Consider the following 20,023-nt stretch of genomic DNA (forward strand, 5'->3'; position numbering starts at 1 on the left):
AAGTAGCATATTTGCTGACATTGATAAATGAATAGCAATGAATTTTATGATTTCTGCTTTCTAATCTTCAGACTGTTCTTGTCTTTAGTGATTGTCAGTTTAAAAATCATGGTTTGCTTTCGTAGGCATTTTTTTTTCTGAGATAATAGGTATGGAAAGCCTTTGGGAGTAGTTGTATAAGTGTTTGCAGGTTTTCAGAGTGTTGATGTAATTATATGCCTGTGTGCCCATAAATGAGTCATATCTGAATATTTGCTTTGGATTAGGACTGATTATGCACGTAGGCTGTCCTTGTAAGAATTATAGGAAGAACAAATTGGAGAACTTGTTGGTTTTAATCAAGTTGGTTTTCAGTAAATATGAGTGGCTGTCAAATGTGTGGGATAGGTAATGCACTATTGATAATACACCTAAGACATAGGTGCAGCTGGCCCTATAATGAAGTTGAGATGGGGAGCAAGAGGGTGTTACAGAAGCAGAAAGAACATGAGTTAAGGGCATGCTGTAGGAATGAGTATTTTAAGTGCAGTGGGCTATGGGGGTGGAGGGAGGCTTCGGGGCTAATTATATTGTCAGGTAATCCTCATTCTGGCTTTTTGGGGTTAATGCCAGTTTTAGCTGTTAAGCTTCAAGGAATTGCTCTAAAACTTTTTAAAATTTCTAATATGTAGAAAATTTGAATTTATCAGTAACAAGGAATAAAATGACCCGTAAGCCCACTACTTAGAGCTAGTTAGTCATTATTAATATTTTGACATCATGATGTAATTCTTGTTCAATTCTTGCCATGCCATTTCAGTGAGATAGTATCACACAAACAGTTTTCTGAAATAAATTAAAACCTGTAGTGCTCTTTTAATATAAATCTGAATTTGAGACCCATTGGGTAGAAGAGCTAATGGTCATTGGTGAGGGTGAGGTCATTGTCATTCCATATACCATTAGGTCAAGCTGGCTTTTGTCTCTTGAGAGATTTAGTCTTTTGCCTTGCATCTTGTCCTCACTCTGATCTTTCATTCTGTTGCCAAGATCTTTTTAGTGAACATTTTACTCTTCTGGGTTAACTTTTTTTATGATATCCCACTGGCAGGATAAAGGTCCATCTTTTTAGCATACAGGGCCATCTTGTGATCTCTCTCATGCCTTTTTCTTCTGCTTCACCTCCTACTTTACTAAAAGCTACTTGAAGTTCCCAGAATATGGAGTACCCTTTTACACCTCTTCAATTTTTCACCTCTTCTCTCTCTCTACCAAGAATGCCCTTTTTCAACTTGTCCCGTGTTTAGATGCTACTCTTTCTTTTGCTCTCATCTTAAATTACATTTCCTCTCTGAAGCGGTTATTCTAAACCAGTTTTTCCTTCCTTTTAGTATGTGTAGCATCATTTACAAAACCTGTTGCAGAACTGAGTATAGTATATCATAGTGGCCAGTTTTCACCTTTATCTTACTTACTAGACTGGGTTATAGAATGGCAGGAATTAAATGAGTTATTCAAATTAGTATCATATCAAATTGCTATCTGTGACACTTAGCATGGTATTTAATAGGTGTTTGTGCAGATATTTACTAAATGAATAATAATACTATCTTTTCATCTAATATTACCCTGCCGGGAATGATGGCTGTGGTTTAGAGGTGGTGATAATTTTTAGAGTGAGAGGTGAGGAGGTGAGGTGGCTAGTTTCAATTTGTCAAACATTTATTAAGCATTTTTAATTCTTAAGGTACTCTGCTGGGCATTGTAGGAGTGGGAAAGCAAAATGAAGAGGATGTGTAGGAGTTTGCAAGCTACTGTAGGACTCCTAATCTTTATTTGTTGAGTTGGTGGGGATGGTGGTAAGGAATATAATGAAGAGTTTGTTAAGAATATACCTGAATGACCCACTAAAACAGAATAGTGACAGGAAGTGTTTATGTAAGTCTTTAAAGTTGTAAAGTTTACTTTTTACAGATGGCATTTAACTTGCATCATGTATTATATCTGATGTTTTCCACATTTCTCCTGAAACTTTTTTACCTGTATCTGCAAGAGGAGCCCCAGAGCCTCATCCTGGTAGTAGCTACCGTTCCCTGGTTTTGATGCCACATGACTTCATTCTTCCTTCTTCCTTCTAGCAGAGGATCTGTGTTAGATTTTAGCCGTTTTCTATTGCAGACAGTTTTGTAGAACTGAGAGAAGGTATTAGTGGAATGTTTCAAGAATACTGGTACTGTGACTTTTGGAGATTTTTGCATTATGCTTTGTTATTTTTATACCTGTTTCAGAGCTACCGAATGTGCTTTGCTCATTTTAGATATCTAGCAATATTATTATTTTTTTAATTGGATCTGGATTTAAATGCTTCTTACTGATTTTTAACAGTTATCAGTCTAATTTATTATTCCCTTCAATAAAGAATTACATAATGTTCATTTTACTTATACTTATAAACTACGTTCAGTAATATTTAACCAGTTCCTCAGCTCTTATGAGAGAGATTCAGCTGGCAACTGATAAAATTCTATAACAGTGGAAATATTTTATTACAAGACCTCTGTCTGTGTTAACCACAGTGAACACTGTAGCTAGTAACTAAAGCATTTTTTCTTCATAAAGAGTGGAATTATTTTTCAGATTTCTGGGAAATGTTAGAATAATTTTGGCTGTGGTCTTACTGCATTTAATGCTGTTGAGAATATTGCTAACATTAACAAAAATATTCTGCAGTTTCCACAGTTATTGCTACTGGTGATGAGGGATGCAAAGTTGGCATGCTTTCATGTTTTGAGCCATTATCATTATACACTTCTGATTTTTACATGTCAGAAACAATAATTGTTTTAGTTAAGACAGCTGAGAACATTTTTGGTCAGGGATGGAGTTCAGGCTCTGATTATTGGTATTTTGAGGCCAGTGATATATAGATTACAATAAATAATTGTGTATATATATGTATTATACAATATTTATATATTCTTGTGACTTTTTGTTTTGGTTCATTAGCACATAGTGGTTTGGGACCAAATAAACAGTTTCAGATTTGTACTGATAATTTTATTTTGTGGTTTTCTGTGACACTGGTAATACTTATCTTGCAGATGTAAGCTTTTGTACATCAGGGAGTTTTGGTAGGAGAACTGGTTCAATCAACAAGTTCACCTTCACCAAGGAAAAACAACTTGCAGCTCATCTCTCTTGATGGTGAGTCACTGTCATCGTCATATGTGATAGATCACATTGTTATTATTATTTTATATTTTCAGTATTATCAAACAACAATTTGGTTTAAACAGTTTGGTTTTATGAGACATTATGGGATGCTGAGTCATAATACTTCATTACTTGAGTCTACAGGCTAGCACAGAAATCACCCTAACAGTGGAAAAGAATGGAAGTAGTTATTTAGCATTTATGAGTATGTCTAAAAGTAGTTTGATTAGTTTCTTTCTTTCATCCCCATTCTCATCTCCATATAGTACATGCAAGCTCACTTATAATTCATGGCTTTTATTTGAATGGATAGTAGCTAGAACAGAGTCACTTATGTGATATACTTATTTTAAAATATATTACTGATTTCAGGAAATTTCAAAATAACTGAAATGTCAGTGTAAAGATTCTCTTCCATTCTCAAATTATTTTGTGTATCAACCTATAGTCATTTTAATGCTTGTCACAGGCTTGATATTCCACAGATATAGTGAATGACTATATAATTTTAATATTATTAGAAGAGTCAGCAGTGTAGCTACATAGCACTCTGCAGTGCATGTCAGTATCATTTATTGTGTATTTAATAATTGTAGCTTCACTTTATTGTACTAATTACATTTGTGACTTGACCCTATTTTACCTGTGAGATATGTGTATTTATATATATCATAATTTTATAAATGTGTATATATACACACACACACACATACTTTGCATATATATATGTAAGTATGATAGGTAACTTGATGCAGTTACTGATGTTACTTTGGACCACTTTATTCTAGTACATTTTCTTTTACAATCTTGATTTTCCAGTGTTCTGCCATGTTTTTTTTTTGGTTATCTTTTTGTTTTTTTATTTTTTGGAGTATAAACAAATTCCCGATGCTCAGTTGAAGTCAAAAGAAAGACCTAACTTTCTGGAGAGGATCCTCATACTATAAGTGCATGACATTATATGATTATAACGAACCTTACCATCTGTACTAAAGATTTCTGAAAGAGGCCATGAAGTAAAAAAAAAAAAATAAAAAACAAGGAAATGGAACTGTATTTGGAGAAATGTTTGATTGTAGAATTTTATTTCCCCCTAAAAGGTTCTCAGTATTTCTAAAGTAAAACAGGACTCTCCTTTACTATGCTCTCTAGGTAATTATTACATGCATTTTGAAAAATCTTGTTCATTGAAAACATTATTTTTAGATGATCTGTCATTATTATTGTTATTGTTTTCATATCGAGTATATCCAAACATTTTCAACATAACTTAGGAAATTTCTTTGATATTATAATGCAAGCCAATCAGAAAATTATTTAGTGTATAAATTTGAGTTCTATTGCTAACTAGAATCATTTGTATTATAGCTATAAAAATAGCTTTATTTATTGAATAATTAATATTTGCTCATCTTTAATGCCAAGTGCTTTCTATATCATATTACAGCTTTTCAACAATCGTATGGGATAAGGATAATCACTCCAGATGTATAGATAAGCAAAGAGTTTAGATTTAAAGAATTTAATTCATTTGCATAAATAAGGTCAGTGACTGATCCAAGATTCAAATCTTGAACTGTCTAACTTCAGTGATTCTCAGTGCTATGTTTATCTCCATTTTATGTATGTAACTATAAACTGGTCTGTTTTCCTCTTGATCGATAGTCTGACTAGTTCAAAATAAATTTGTCCTACTGATTGAGGACACCAAAATGTGTCTAGACTGAACATTTGCTTTTATAACTTTATGTGGATGTAATTTTTGACAGTCTGTCGCTGTACTGTGTATACTTGTTGTTGGGTGTGAATGCATATATAGTATGTATGAATTCTTTAAATACCCCAACTTTTAGCACAATACTTGACATAGAGTAGGTACTTAATAAGCATTTGATGATGAATGAATGTCTAGTCTTTATGGGAAGGAAAAATTATCCTCGCAGTTGTGGTAATAGCCGTCTTTTCAGCAGATTCCAAGGTGGGTTGCTGCTACTCTTTTCAGGGAATGTTCACTGTGGAAAGCAGAATCTTTCTTGAGTCCCACGTAATCATACAAGCTTCTTGGAGTCAATGTATAGTATATGTCCAGATTCTTGTTATCTTTAAAAACGAAACAAGACTTATTGGAAATTTATCCACAAAATTTAGATAGCTGAGTTTTTTCATAAATATTTGACTTTGATAATGAGTAGAATAGATCTTGACTTAAGGACTCTATTATTTTCCTTAAGGAGAGCTGCACATGCTCTAGTGTTATCATGAGTTTAAAGTGAGAACCCTTCTGCTTGAAAATTATGAAAAGTAAATCAAGGATGGGCACATTTGTTACCATATATAAATGTTCCATTTACTTAAAAACTGAATAATTCTTATAAGTCCTGAAATGCAGAGGGGCCAGCCTCTCCAGAACATTAACTAGTTCTATCCTCCTATCCCATATTATTGACAGCTCTTTTCAACATTGAAAAAGTTAGAGTGGGCATAGCCCAATTGTCCATAAAGAGTGGGAAAAAGATCAAATGTGATGGTGGAGTTATACAGGGAAGGTAAGGTTTAACAAATGAGTATGATTACTGAATCATTATATTGGTGTTTCTTTTAGTCTCCCATATCTTAGAGCAGCTAGAAGTAAAAACCTAAAATTGTGGAATAGTAATCCATACCAAGCTCTGAAATCTGTTCTACAGCTAATTGTTGTGATGTGCTTTGAAATTTATTGCTTTTTTATATATATGTTTTTTTCCACAAAAAAGACAAAAGCAGTTGATTGTAATGATAAATGCACAGCTATATGATGTTACCATGAGCCGTTGGTTGTACACTTTGGATGATTACATGGTATGTGAATATATAATATATATCAATATAATTTTAAAAAGCACAAAGTAAAAAAAGTAATTTATATATAAAACATAAAATGATTTTTTTAACAAACTTTTGTAAATTATTTTGTTACAGTTACCAAAATTTTATAAACAAACCCTCCCCAACTTGCATTTTGTTTAAAGTAGTAACTTTATATCATACAAATAAATTTTGAGTATGAAAAATGATAGAACAAACAAAATCTGTACAACTCTTATGACATGTAATCCTGATTAAAATGCTTATAGGACCTGAATTACCAGAATGACAAATTCTTATATAGCTCAGTAGTTTTACATTTGGAAAAACATTCATTTAACATAATGCCTTTTCAGAAATATGCCAAGGTTTGCATTTTATTACATTTTATCTGGTTATAATTTAATAAGATCATGCTGTCAAATTAAATACACTACAGTTTTAGTTGAGGAAATACTATATAATGATATTAAAAGGAAGCTTAAGGCTTCTGTTATTAATTAGATTTTATTAAATGATTTTATTTGTTTTAGAATATAAACAACTTAAGAAAATGTATTGAATTAGAATGATTTATGCTTAAGTAGCGTATTCACTAAATAACTTAAATAAAATGATGTGTTGGGAGGTTAGAAGGAATGAAATTTTTCTTGCTCAAGCTGTAAACACTAAGACTTACTTTTGTAGGACGACATTAATTACTCTGGTCATTCAACTTGTATGTCCTTCAGCCTATTAAATAGTCAAAAACTACTAAGTAAATATGTATAATTTAATTTGTTGCTGCTGAGAAACAGCAATCAAAAATGGCAATAAAAGTCACATAATGAAATAAGAATACTAGAAAAACCCAGGGATTTCACTGTGGCCCATTATTCATTCAATTTCTGACAGCCTTCATGATTACAAATCAGTTGATTGACTAACTAGACATTATCATAGTGAATTATGAATCAGTTCATTTTTCCTGGTTGATAGTTGGCACATGCTGTAACTCTCACTTTGTGATATATCAAATTCTTGTAACAGTAATAAGAGATATAATCAACTCTTTATTTCAGGAAAAATAAATTGCCTTTTCAAAAAAAATGAAATGTGGCTGCTAACATTTTAACAGCACAGTGTAATTCTTGCTTTCATGTCTCAGGGTGGAATCCAGAGTGATGACGTTATTTTTCAGATTAAAAAAAATCTTTAGAGTGATTTTTCCATTAGGCATAAAACTCCTATTGATATCAGTTCTGTAGACTACTGGGTAGATGCCTGAGCCTAGCCTAGGTTGCAAAAACAGTTATATTTGATTTTCTTAGTTTTAAAAATATACATAATGGAGGAATTCTGCATTTTTAACATTTTGCTTTTGAAAGAAGTGTAGTTTTTCCTAAATACTAGTTTATAATGAGTTTGTGATGTTGCAAGTTGAAAAATGTGAAGCATTTTAATAGTTATTAATGAGGAGGGGTTCTTTTTGAGTAAGAAACAGAGTCCAAAGTGACCTGAATCTTGAGTCTTTCCACTTGTAAAACTGGATCCAAAGGGTCAATTCTGCTTTCAAATGTGTTCTCCTTTGACTTAATAAGAATTCTTCATGCGTAGCTACACTTGCAATTGAGTGGCAGAACAGTCCCTTAGTACAACAATGTTTTCTTTGATAGCATCCACCTGGGCAATTGAAAATAAAATGGGTGCTCTTTAATATATGTTAAAAATTTGAGAATCCTGCATAAAATTCAGTCATTGCCTCAATAAAAGTGAAGCCCCTTTGTTGAAAATTTTCATGCATGGAAGTGTATTTATGTAATGTAGGATATGTAATATGTAGTGTTACCATTACATATGAGAAGGCAATTCTGATATTCCTATGGAGGCAAAATCTATCAACGTTAATGGAAGCTTCATGTATGTAAGGACCATAGAATTGGAGTGCCATACTTTCCCCTATATAAAAGCAAAGCAATTAGTACCTCAGAATTCCAGAGTTCTTCATTTGCTTTGTTTTCCTTTATGAAATACGATTTATTTATATTAGAACTCAAAATTGTCTTATTGTTGTTTCATTGTCTTTAAAAAGATATATTTTACAAATTCTTCCAAATCCCCCCTTTATTGATTTATGTTACTTTGTAGAATAGTACATGGTAAATAGAATTCATACTTTGGCCATCTTGGAATTTAATTTTAATCCTCTAACACAATTGATTATGTGCTTAGTAGTTCAGTTGTTAGTAAAAACCTTTTATGGGGTTAAATTTTATTCTTGATTAGGCTGTGAATCATATATATATATATATATATATATATATATATATATATATATATATATATATAAAATCAATTAATGCATTCATTTACAGATTTTGACTAAAAGATCAATCCTCTAAAGATGTTTGTAACAATATAAGCCACCTCGTAGAATTGAAATTTAGGAAATAGAAATGGAGAGCTGAAGGATCAATTTATGGATTATAGAAAAAAGCATATAACTTTGGTAGGTTCTGTGAAATGACCACAAACTAAACTAGGGCCATAAAACACTGTTGTTTTCAAGCTTGGCTTGGTGCTTCTTACCCCTGTGTCGTAGCTGTACATTTGAGATCTAGAAGTATTGTACTTTAGGCATATGGAGGTAAGCAGAAATGGGCTTATGTTGCTGTGTCCTGGCCTTTTATTTTATTTTTGGAATAAAAGAGGCCTGGAAAAAACAGACAAAATGTATTTTTTAGGCCACAGAAATTGACTGAATTATTCTGAATAGTGGTTTAGGTTGATTAAATAAAATGGAATACAAAATTGTCTCCATTTTGGGAAGTACAGCCTGATGCTTAATTGCTTCCACTGAACAATTCAGCATTAGAACAATCTAATGTGAGAGGGGAAAAAAGTACCTAGAAGTTATGGGAAATCTGAAGAAAAATATTCAAGAAAAATTTCTGGTATTGGCCTTTCTAGATAAGTGGGTAAAGGGATCAGGCTGTCCAGTATAAATAAAATCTGCCAAAGACTCGTGCTTCCACAATTTACACTATAACCCTTGCCATGTATTCTCTCTCCCTTTCCCCATTAAATGTACAAGACCATATACTTTGAATTTTGTTACGTGGTCCAAATGTCTCATATTACATAAATATTTATTGCATCTCTTAATGTCAGCATTACATTGGTATTCCTATTCTAGTTTTGTAGGTTAAAACTGACATTTTCTATATTGATGATGTAGAGTGGGTTTTAAAATAGAACCTGGTGTATTCAATTAATATTTATATTTCTTTTGAATATTTCTGGTTAAATCCTTCCTTGGCCTGGATCTGATGAGTTCTTTATTCTTTTTGTTTAGGCATATGCTAAAAGTTGGAACTACAGATTCATAGATATAGAATGCACATTTTTGGTATTTTATTTTTTATTACATGGACACTAAAATAATTGCATTTAAACATCTTTGCTATTGACAATCTTTAAAATAATTCTTTCTTTTAGAACACTGTTAATTGGATTCAATATTTGGTTTCAATTCTGAGAAATCTACATTATTATGCAAAAAGATTCAAGAGATATGGATGTTTAAAGTGATTGGTATTGTTTGGAATCAGTAATTTGGGATTGTTATCAAAGAAGAACATAAAAAGACATATCAGGTGGGCCACTGTGGCTTAGCAGAAAGAGTTCTTGCCTGCCATGCCAGAGACCCAGGTTCGATTCCTGGTGCTTGCCCAAGAAGGAAAAGAAAAAGGCATATCATTTTAGTTACCTGAGAGTAACTAAAGAGTCTAAAGCAATATATAATAGAATTGGGTGTTTTTTTGCTTTGCATGTCTACTTTGTACTTTAAAACTTCAAATAACATCACTCAGTTTGGTTGGTCATATTTAAAAAAAGCTTTGTCACAAATCACAGAAATACCTAGGGTCAAAATATCACATTATCACCATGGAACACAGTAAGTAATTTCCTTGAAAATGAAAACTATCAGTCCTAGAAAAAATAATCAATATTAATTTTTTCACTAACAATTGTTGAGTGCCAGGACTAGAAAAGAATGGCATGGAAACCACTTATGGACCCCACTCTCATGTCATTCACTAAGTAGTGTTAATGCTTAAGAAGAAGGTGAAAAGTGATTAATTCAAAGACAAACCCATCAGCAAAAGCCTACTATCCCTTGGATTTGCTTTATATTACTTTTTTTATATAAACCCTATGATATTCTCAATGTAAAAAATTGTCAACTTTCTCCTTAATTAAATAAATTATTATTTTTATGTTGTTCTTTAGAGATGTCTGAGAACAGTTTTGGAAAATTTTCATATTTGAGTTCACTGATTCTGTGGAACTTACTATTCTTACAACACCATGCCCTTAATCTATAAGTGGAAACACCCCTCTTCCTGTATCAGTTTATGTTGCCCTTATGCTTATCTTTCTATTGTCATAGTAAAAATAGAAATACCTTTTTAAACTTATCATATATCGGGTACTTTAGCAAACTTCTCTCTAATTTTTTCAATCATAATTTCATTTTAGCAGTGAGAAAACTGAGATTCAAAATTTGCCCATGGTTAAACAATCAGTAGGCAATAGAACTGGAATTCTGACTCAGTCCTGTCTGAATCTGAAGTATATGTTTTTTTTTTTTTCCTACTCCATCCAGCTTTTCCTTGAGTAAATTTCTTGGCTAGGCTAATTGAGCTCTTCAAACAGCCTCATGTGTGGTGAACACAGATTTCCAGATTTCTGTGGATGGTGTTTCTCCTTTGGCAACTACAGGTGAGCCTGCTTGATTGACTTTGTCTCCCAAGTTGTAACCACAACATGAGTTCTTTTGTATGTGCTAGGAAAGAGCGGTATAGTTTATTTAGGCTTGGGCCACAAATGGTTAATGCTCTTTAAAGAAAAGAGTTGGGGCAAAAATGGGAGAAAGGGAGACGCGAAAGAGCAGAATAGGCAAAAGTATGGATTTGTGTCTACCTACACCCTTTTATTTATTTATAGAACTTTAGCATATATTAAAATGAATTGATCCTAATGATAGTGGATGTTTCTATTTTATGACTCTTCCAAAATATTATCACTTTCTGTGACAGAAACCGAAATAGGTGAGAACGGTTACAGAGATACTTGCTGTTCAGTTCACCAGATAACCATGTATTCCTCCACATTTGAAAGCACTTCGTATTGGGGTGTGGGGAATCATGTCACTAATTTTTGTTGATGGACTGTAAGAGGAAATGGTATGTATCACTTCCTGGCCAAAGTATTTAAGAGTCTAGTTTCTTTTTTCTCTTCTGCAGAGACTCAGGAAGCCATCTGTACTATGTGGTGTGGCCACAAAATGACAGAACCTCTGTTCCTGAGGACTCTAATGGGCCACTGTGGCTTTTTTTGTTTGTTTTGAGATATGTTTCTTCCCCAAGATTAAATTATACAATGCCACAACCTATGTAATTATTTATTTCCTGACATATAAAGACCCATGTCAGTTTTTATTTGTTTAGGACTAATAAATTAGTTTCAGTGTCATCTGATGAATATGCAACTTTTATCAAGTTACCTATATGTGTCATTTCCCTTTTTTCCTTGACTGCCTCTAAGCTCATGGTTAAAGTTAACACTCACTTTTTTGTCATTGCTTGATTTCTTGTTCCTACTGTAATCATTTCTTGAATTTGTTTATTTAATTACTGAGCTCTGTTATCTTTATTTTTTAATTAACCTGTTCTATAAATATATTTTAAATTATAAGTCACAGTCTTTTAAAGAAGCGAGATATGACTTATAGATAGAAAAAAATACGAAACATTTATTTAATACTAATCTGCAGTCTCATCATTTTGTTTTGTTCATTGATGTGTCCAAGCACCTAAAACGGTGCATTCTCCATCGTTGGTATTAGTGAATGAATGGACTGAATTAATATACCTTCTGTCAGACATATAGTTGACTGTTAGAGTTTAAATTTATTTATATTTATTGTAATTACTGATGTGATTGGCTTTAAATTTTCCACCTTATTTTATGCCTTCTGTTTGACATCCTTTTTTATTTTTTTCTCCCTTCTTGCTCTCTTTGGATTCATAATTTTTTATACTCCATTTTCCCTGTAATAGTTTAGAGGTTATATTCTGCTTTTATTCATTTAGTGCTTACTTTGGAAATTATGACAAATATAATTATCAAAGTCTAAAGTTAAACCAATACCTTTAAAATCCTTCTGGGTAATATAAGACTTTAGAGCACTTTATTCCCATATATCCTCTCTTGACTTACTATCGTGTCATGTATTTAATTTTTAACCCCATGAAACTTTATATTACTATTTATCCCCTCTCGACTTACTGTCATTGTGTCATGTATATTTTTTTAACCCCATGAAACTTCATATTACTGTTTTTATAGTTGATATTTATGTACATATAACCACATATTTGTCTCTTTATCTGTAGTTGATTCTTTCTTGCATCTTAAATTTTATACCTTGAAACTCATTCCTGCTGTATGTAATTTATTCTTTAGCATTTCTTCTAGTGAGTTCCGCTAGTGACAAACTCTATTTTTAGTGTTCTGAAAAAGTATTTATTTTGTCATTCTTGAAAGATATTTTAACTGGGTATAAAACTCAGGGCTAGCAGTTTTTTTTATCATCATATTTAAGATCTCATTCTTAAAGATCATCATATTTAAGATCTCATTCTATGTCTTCTGGTTTTTCCACTATTTTTGTGATGTCAGTTGTCATCAGACCTTTATATATAGATATATAAAACTTCATTGAGGCATATTTTACATATCATATATTGTTCTCATTTCAAGCATAAAATTCAGTGGCTTTTTTTTTTCTTTTTGGTTAATTTAGCAGCTTGTGCTTCATTCACCATTAGTCAGTTTTAGAACATACCCATCACCCCAGTAAGATCTCTCATGTCAATTAACTGTTAATCCTTATCTCAACTTCCTCCACTCCAGACAACTGTCTGTCTGTTTTCTGTCATGGTAGATTTTCCTGGGTATTTGTATAAACAAAATCACACAATATGTGTGGTCTCTTGGGTTGGACTTCTTTCACTTAGCATAATGTTTTTGAGATTCTTCTATGTTGTAGCATATATTAGTAGTTTGTTCCATTTTATTGTGGAATAGTATTCTATTATACAGATATATCACATTTTTCCCTTAAACTTTTTATTCTGAAATAATTTAACACCTATAGGACAGTTGCATAAGTAATACAAAATCTGTACAAAGAACTCCAACTACCTCCTTCCCTAGATACACAGATCCACCAATTTTGACATTTTGCCACATTTGCCATATCTATCTTTTTTCTTTCTCTTTTCCATTTCCTCTCCTTTCCTTTTTTTTTCAGTTCCATCCTGTGATGTCTGTTTTCTAAGCATCTGAGAGTAGGTTTCATACATCAAACTCCTTAAACACGTAATATTTCCCTGTATATTTCCTAAGACCAAGAATATTCACTTATGTAACTACCTTAAGTATGGTTATCAAGGATGAGAAATTGAATTTTGATATTTAAAGCTAACAGTCTATATTCCAGTATTTTCATATGTTCCAGTAGTGTCCTTCTGAGCATTTAATTGTCATTATTTCTTTAGTTACTCTTTTTGTTTTTAATTGTGGAAACTATATGCAACATAAATTTCCCATCTCAATTACTGCCAAGCATACTATTCAGTGGGATTAATCATATTCACAGTTTTGTGCTAACCTCACCACCATCCTTTACTAGAACTTTCCCATCACCCCAAACAGAAATCCTAGACCCATTATGCGTTAACTCCCCATTTCCTCTCCTTCCCTGTTCCTGGTATCTTGTTACCTACTTTCTGTCTCTCTGTTTGCTTATTCTAGCTATTTAATGTAAGTAGGATCATACAATATCTGTCCCTCTGTGTCTGGCCTTGCTGTGGCTTGGAGTTAACCTACTCCAAAAAAACATGTGCTTAATCTTAATCCATTCCGCTGGGTGTGAACATACTATAAATAGGACTTTTTGAAAGGTTACTTCATTTAAGGTGTGGCCCAACTAAATCAGCTTTTGGGTCTTATTTCTATTACTGGAGGCCTGATAGAGAGGGCCCAAAAGGGAGAAGGCAAGGGAGAAAAGAAGCTGGAAGTCAACAGAACATGGAAGATAAAGGAGAAAGTTTAGGAATTGTAGATATTACCTCCCAGTCAGAAGATATGGACTCTAAGAGGAATCAAATTTTCTGGCATCAGAAACCAAGAGCTGATAATTCCTGTTATTAAGCTAACCCATTTTATAGTATTAGGAGCCAGGGAACTAAAACAGCTGTATTTCTATCAACATGATGTCTTCAGTGTGCATCTGTGTTGTGGCATATATCAGAACTTCATTCTTTTTTAAGGTTGAGTAATATTCCATTGTGTGTATATACCATAGTTTGTGTATCCGTTCATCCATTGATTGACATTTGGGTTGCTTCACCCTTTTGACTATTGTGAAACATGCTGCTGTGAGCGTTGGTGTACAAATATCTGTTCAGACCCTGGCTTTCATTTCTTTTGGGCATATACCTAGAAGTGAGATTGATGGGTTTTATGGTAGTTCTCTTTAACTTTTTGAGGAACCAGCAAACTGTTTTCCCCAGTGACTGTACCATTTTACATTCCCACCAAGAACGTATGAGAGTTTTTGTTTCTTTGTACCCCACCAGTCTTATTATTTTCAGTTTTTAAAATAATAGCCATTCTTGTGATTGTGAGGTGGTGTCTCATTGTGGACTTGATTTGCATTTTCCTAGTGGCCAAGAATGTTGAACATCTTTTCATGTGCTTATTGGCCATTAGTATATCATCTTTGGAGAAATGTCTAATCAAATCCTTTGCTCATTTTTAAATTGGGTTGTTTGTCCTTTGGTTGTTGAGTTGGCATAGCTCTGTATATATTCTGGACTCCTGGACATTAAACCGTTTTCAGATATATGGCTTCCAAATATTTTCTCATTCTGTTGGTTTTTTTTTTTTTTTACTTTTCTGATAATATCATTAGTTGCACAAAAGGTTTTAATTTTGATTAAGTCCCATTTATCTATATATTTTTTGTTGCTCATGTTTTTGGTGTAAAGTCTGAGAATCTGTTGCCTAATATAAGGTCCTGAAGATATTTCCCTGTTTCCCTCTAGGAGTTTAATAGTTTTATCTCTTAAAGGTTGGTCGTTGATTTATTTTGAGTTAATTTCTATATATCATGTGAGGTATGGGCACACTTTCTTTTACATGTGGATATCCAGTTTTCCAAGCATCATTTGTTAGAGACTGTTCTTTCCCCATTGAGTGGAAACCCTTGAAAAAATCAATTGGCCATAGATGTGTGGGTAATTTTGAGTACAGTAAGGGAATTCAGAAGATAAATCCTAAAAATAAAATCATTGAAAAATAAAGTCTCCTTTGAAATGTGATTACTCACCAGTTCATTCTTACTCATAAGTTTAAGGCATACCAGTTCATTCTTAAAATCAATTTTCTTATTTAAAAAAATCTATCTTCATTTATACCCCCTAATGATTTGTGGGAATTGATTAAGAAAAATCACCAAAATTATAGCAGCAGCCTTGAAGAGTTAGTTAATAAAATGCTGGAGAGAATGGGTTCAATCAAGTAATTTCTTCAGTAAGTGCCCAGTATAAGGTAAGGTCTGGCTAAAACCAAGACTGGAGTTTTGAAAACAATGAATAGCTGACTAAAAGATTTTGTGTTTTTGTTGTGAACTGATAAATTTAGCAAGCTTTAGGGCAGTTTAATAGTTGAGATTAACTTCTAATATTCGGGTTAAAAATTTATGCTTTTTCTTTCTCTTCCATGCAAAGCATAACATACCACTCACAGTTCAAGTATGATTGCTTTCACATTTTATGTGTTAAGACTTAGGTAAAGTGCGTGACATAAAAGTGAATTAAATAAATGATTAATGATGGGTACACAATCCAGTACTGATTTCAACAAGTCAGAGTGTTGCAGTTTTGGTTTAACTATAAGAAGAGTCTGCAGTTTATGGTTTCTGTGAGTACCCAAGGTCAGGTGACCTGGATTGTCCTGTGGAATAAATAAGCTGTTTGTAAATAGGATGGCTTAGCATTCTCACTCAGGATTTCAAGTTCACAAAGCATGAGGCAGGTGGAGGAAGGGTCAGAGGTGAGAGGTGATAAGCATTTTGGCCTGTTCTTTTGTGGAGCTTTTGGTTGCCTTTCAGAAGGAGGTCTTGGAGATAGTTCACACACAGGCCTTCTGCCAGCAGACTACTGAGAGTTGGCTCAGGCAGGGTTCTATTACAAAAATCCTCTCTCTTTTTTTCTTTTTCCTATGTCCTGGTGTCTGAAACTTATAAACATGCAAAGACTTTTATAAAAAGGAAGGATGTAAATTAAGCAACCAGATAATTTCATGTTTTACATAAAATAAATATAGAATGCCTTTTCTTTTTTAGGAACAGAGGTCAAAAATTGAATTTATATGATAGATACCTATGAAATTGATTACAAAATACGTTTTAGAAAAAGAGTAAATGTCTTAAAATAAATAAAGATTAAAAATATTGGCAGACAAACTTGGGGCAATTGCAGCCTTTTTAAGAGGCAGTCTATCACTGTTCTACTTAAGCCAACAGAGGCAGTCTTTAAACAGTTCAGTGAGATATTGTAATTACTGGCTCATCTGCTATTGTATGTTGTAATGTTGAGGGTTAAGATTTGGTGTGTTTCAAGAAGAAAAAGGTATAATTAGGCTTCCTCAAAATTTCTTGTCTTCCTTTAGATTTATTGCTGTTATTCTTGCTTAGCGTAGGAATTAATTCTAGGAGAATAAAAAAGTCAAAGTAGATGTTAGATTTAGTTTCTTTGACACAAGAGCTTGACTTTAAAGAGCCTCCTTCAGCTCCTAACCAATTCCTTGGTTATCATATTTTAGTTTGTTTTCTCTATCCTGTTTGAACTCTTCTACAGTATTACAACTTTTACCTTGGTCAATTTTGATATATTTTCATTCCTGGATTTGAAATATTTTGTTAATAAAGATTTCAGACACTTGGAAACCCTTAGGGCTTAAAAGGATTAAAAGAGGGACAGTGGAAAGAGGGCAAAAGAGCCGTCTCAAAACATGAAGTGTAAATTATAGGCCACTTTAATGCTAAGTACACTTCTTTGGGATGGTAACAATAACTAAGAAATTATTTAGTTAAATGGAAAAAAAAAGTTTCATTAGGAAATTTATATACTTCCTAGTAGAAACCAAAGATGCAGTTTGAATCATAATCATTGAGACCTTGACTTTCATTATTTTATTTGAGGATAGACCGGGGAAGAATGGGACTTTGCAATGTGTTTCATAGCATCTAATCTCTTTTTTCTTTGCAGAACAATGAAACAAATCCATTTTGTCTTTCAAACAAAGTGTTCTGAGAATATCTTAGTTCAAAGATGCTGTTGCCTTTACTTTCTTTAAGAAACCTTAAAAGAAAAAAATGTCCCCACATTTTGAGAAGTCATTTGCCATTATTTTTCCTTTACATGAATTTCTTGTGAACATGAAAACTGTAATGTGAGGTATTTTACATGTTGAGAAACAGATTTCTCTTTTGTTTGATTTTTATTAAACATAATGCCAAGTTTTTTTTTCTTATTTTATTGACTTCCAAAGATACCATATTGGATGAATTAGAAAATGGAAACTTTTAAAATAATGTATTTAACAAACATTTGTGCAGGTCTTTACTTCTTTTTCCCATGCAAAGTTATCGAAGAAAAACTTGAAAACTGTTTACTCTTTATTTATTTATTTGTTTGTTTAAACTTAAGAAATGTGACTTTGGACAAATCACTGAATCTCTCTGAATCTATTTTCTTATATATAAAATGAAAGCTTGAACTCAGTCTTGACGGTTTCTCTCAGCTCCAAGCAATCATGCATTTGACCAAATTGTTTCTAGAATTGCAGACTATCTGACTTGCTGTCAAATTTGGCATTTCTGTCATTTTTCTGAGTGAATGAAAGGAAGAAAGTAATCGGGACCTGAAAGTATAAAATGTAACCTGAAACCATTTTAAGAGAGGGCAATTGGGACTCTTTGTTTGCCCATTTCCCTTTGCCAATCTTGTACTACTGAAGTTATTACCGTTGTGCCTGCTGCTGCTGCCACCTTTATTGAGAGGCTAAGACTAGCCATGAGGCTGGGAAGTGAACCCTCTTTCTCTAGAGCCTAAAGGAAAGGAGTCAGCTGATCCAATGCAGAATAAGAGATTCATCCTCTCGAGTGCAGGAATCCCTACTTAAGAGTCACAGTTGAAAAGACCATTTTAAAACTTCCAGATTGCAGGTGAGAGAGAGGGAGGCCCTCTCATCTAAATTAAAAGCACAAATATTAAAATCTGAATTTGAATCTCTCAGTTATGACTTGCGTGATTTCATTTTGGGCTAATCATTTAACTTGTTGGAACCATAGTTTAAATTGTAAAATTGGGTATAAGGCTGATGTGAAGATACAATAAGTCAATTTATGTGAAAACATTTTGTAAACTGTAAAGCTTATTATAATAGTTACCTGCTAAATGTGAAAAGTTGTGAATATTTGTACAAAACAGTTAAAATAACTTTTCCCTACAACATAGCAATTTATTTTTTATATTTTATATTAACAGATTAACATGAATAAGAGTGAGGTTACAGTTTTAATGTAATATCAGCTCTGAATTGGGAACTAGGAGACCTTGATCTACAACATCCCCATGATAAAAATTCATTTGTGTTATTGAAAATGAGGCATTATGTGATTAAATAATTCACCTATACTCACCTTAGCCTTGACTCCCCAGGAAAAGAGAAGTAAATAATTGCAAATGAATAAACTATTATGGAAAAGAAAGAGGACACAATATTTTTGGTCCATCTTTGGTTCATTTAAAATAATTGTCAAATTTTTCAGATTTCTGTAATGCAAGTCTTATTACCTCAGTGGTAAAGTCCTAATAGATTTGAAGCTTCTGAACTCCTTTATCTTTCTTCTAGCACATATAGTTTGCATTTGGCTCCTTTTAGCATCAGTATATGTATCATTAATTTTGGTGGCCCCCCCATACCATTAATATAGGACTGCTTCAGGAAATTTTATTTCCTTCTTATTTCTCTAGCAGCAATAACAGAGGGTTTATCAATTGTCTTTTACATTATGTGAGAAATGAATAATATTTAACATCACTAATCCAGGGCGATTCAGTCTAAGAAAACTACACTGACTATATACTATATCTTTATTTATGTATTTCTTGTTCATTACTCAGATTTTATTTTGGATTGTACTAAGCCAAAAATAAAAGTTGTCCATGCTGTTAATTTTATTATTAGGTTGCATTATTTAGAGAATGAATAGTTATTCCTCACTCTTTAAATTCAGAAATGAAGTATAGAACATTGTAAATTTATACTATTGACTTAATTATTTTTGAATTACTGTTTAAAGGATGCAAAATATAAAACATCAGTATCATTTCATTTGTTTATTGATGAAATATTGTGACATTACCAAATGCTCAATTTTATATTTTACATTCTTAATTTAGTTAAAGAAATATAAAAACCATAGCTTTATTTTTCTACTAGGAATATATAGAAGCTTTGTTTTTATATTGTCATGAAAGGGAAGTGCTATGTTATTTTGGTGTTTTAGCTGTCTCTGTCATCTACCTTTTGGTCACTTAAACAATTTCGTTTGTTTTTTGATTGAAGATAGGGACTTTTTTGGGAACTTTTGGAATCTCTGTCACAATTGGTGCAAATCCACTTAAGAACTGGCTGTGCTACTGTTGAGAATTTTCTTGGAATTTATAGGATGAAAATCTGGTCCTGTATAAAATACCTTCTAATTTAGCTCAAAACTCTCTTCATTCATTGAGAACCTGTATATTTCTTCCCATGGAATAAAAAGGGAGAATATTAATACCATAAATTAATATTTTGTTTTATT

General features: G+C 32.5%; 1 long non-coding RNA gene across 13 annotated transcripts in view; it reads left to right on the top strand.

Moving 5' to 3' along the window:
- Positions 1 to 20,023, top strand: part of LOC143665581 (uncharacterized) — a 162,202-nt gene that overhangs the window by 11,490 nt on the left and 130,689 nt on the right. For 12 of the 13 annotated variants that reach the window (XR_013167081.1, XR_013167078.1, XR_013167079.1 and 9 more), the window contains exons 5-6: positions 3,081 to 3,183; positions 10,685 to 10,800. This is a non-coding gene — a long non-coding RNA (uncharacterized LOC143665581). The remainder of the gene's footprint in view (positions 1 to 3,080; positions 3,184 to 10,684; positions 10,801 to 20,023) is intronic. The other variant, XR_013167090.1, reaches the window with a different exon arrangement.

The sequence above is a fragment of the Tamandua tetradactyla genome, chromosome 21, assembly GCF_023851605.1.
Source record: "Tamandua tetradactyla isolate mTamTet1 chromosome 21, mTamTet1.pri, whole genome shotgun sequence".
NCBI classification, from domain to species: domain Eukaryota; kingdom Metazoa; phylum Chordata; class Mammalia; order Pilosa; family Myrmecophagidae; genus Tamandua; species Tamandua tetradactyla.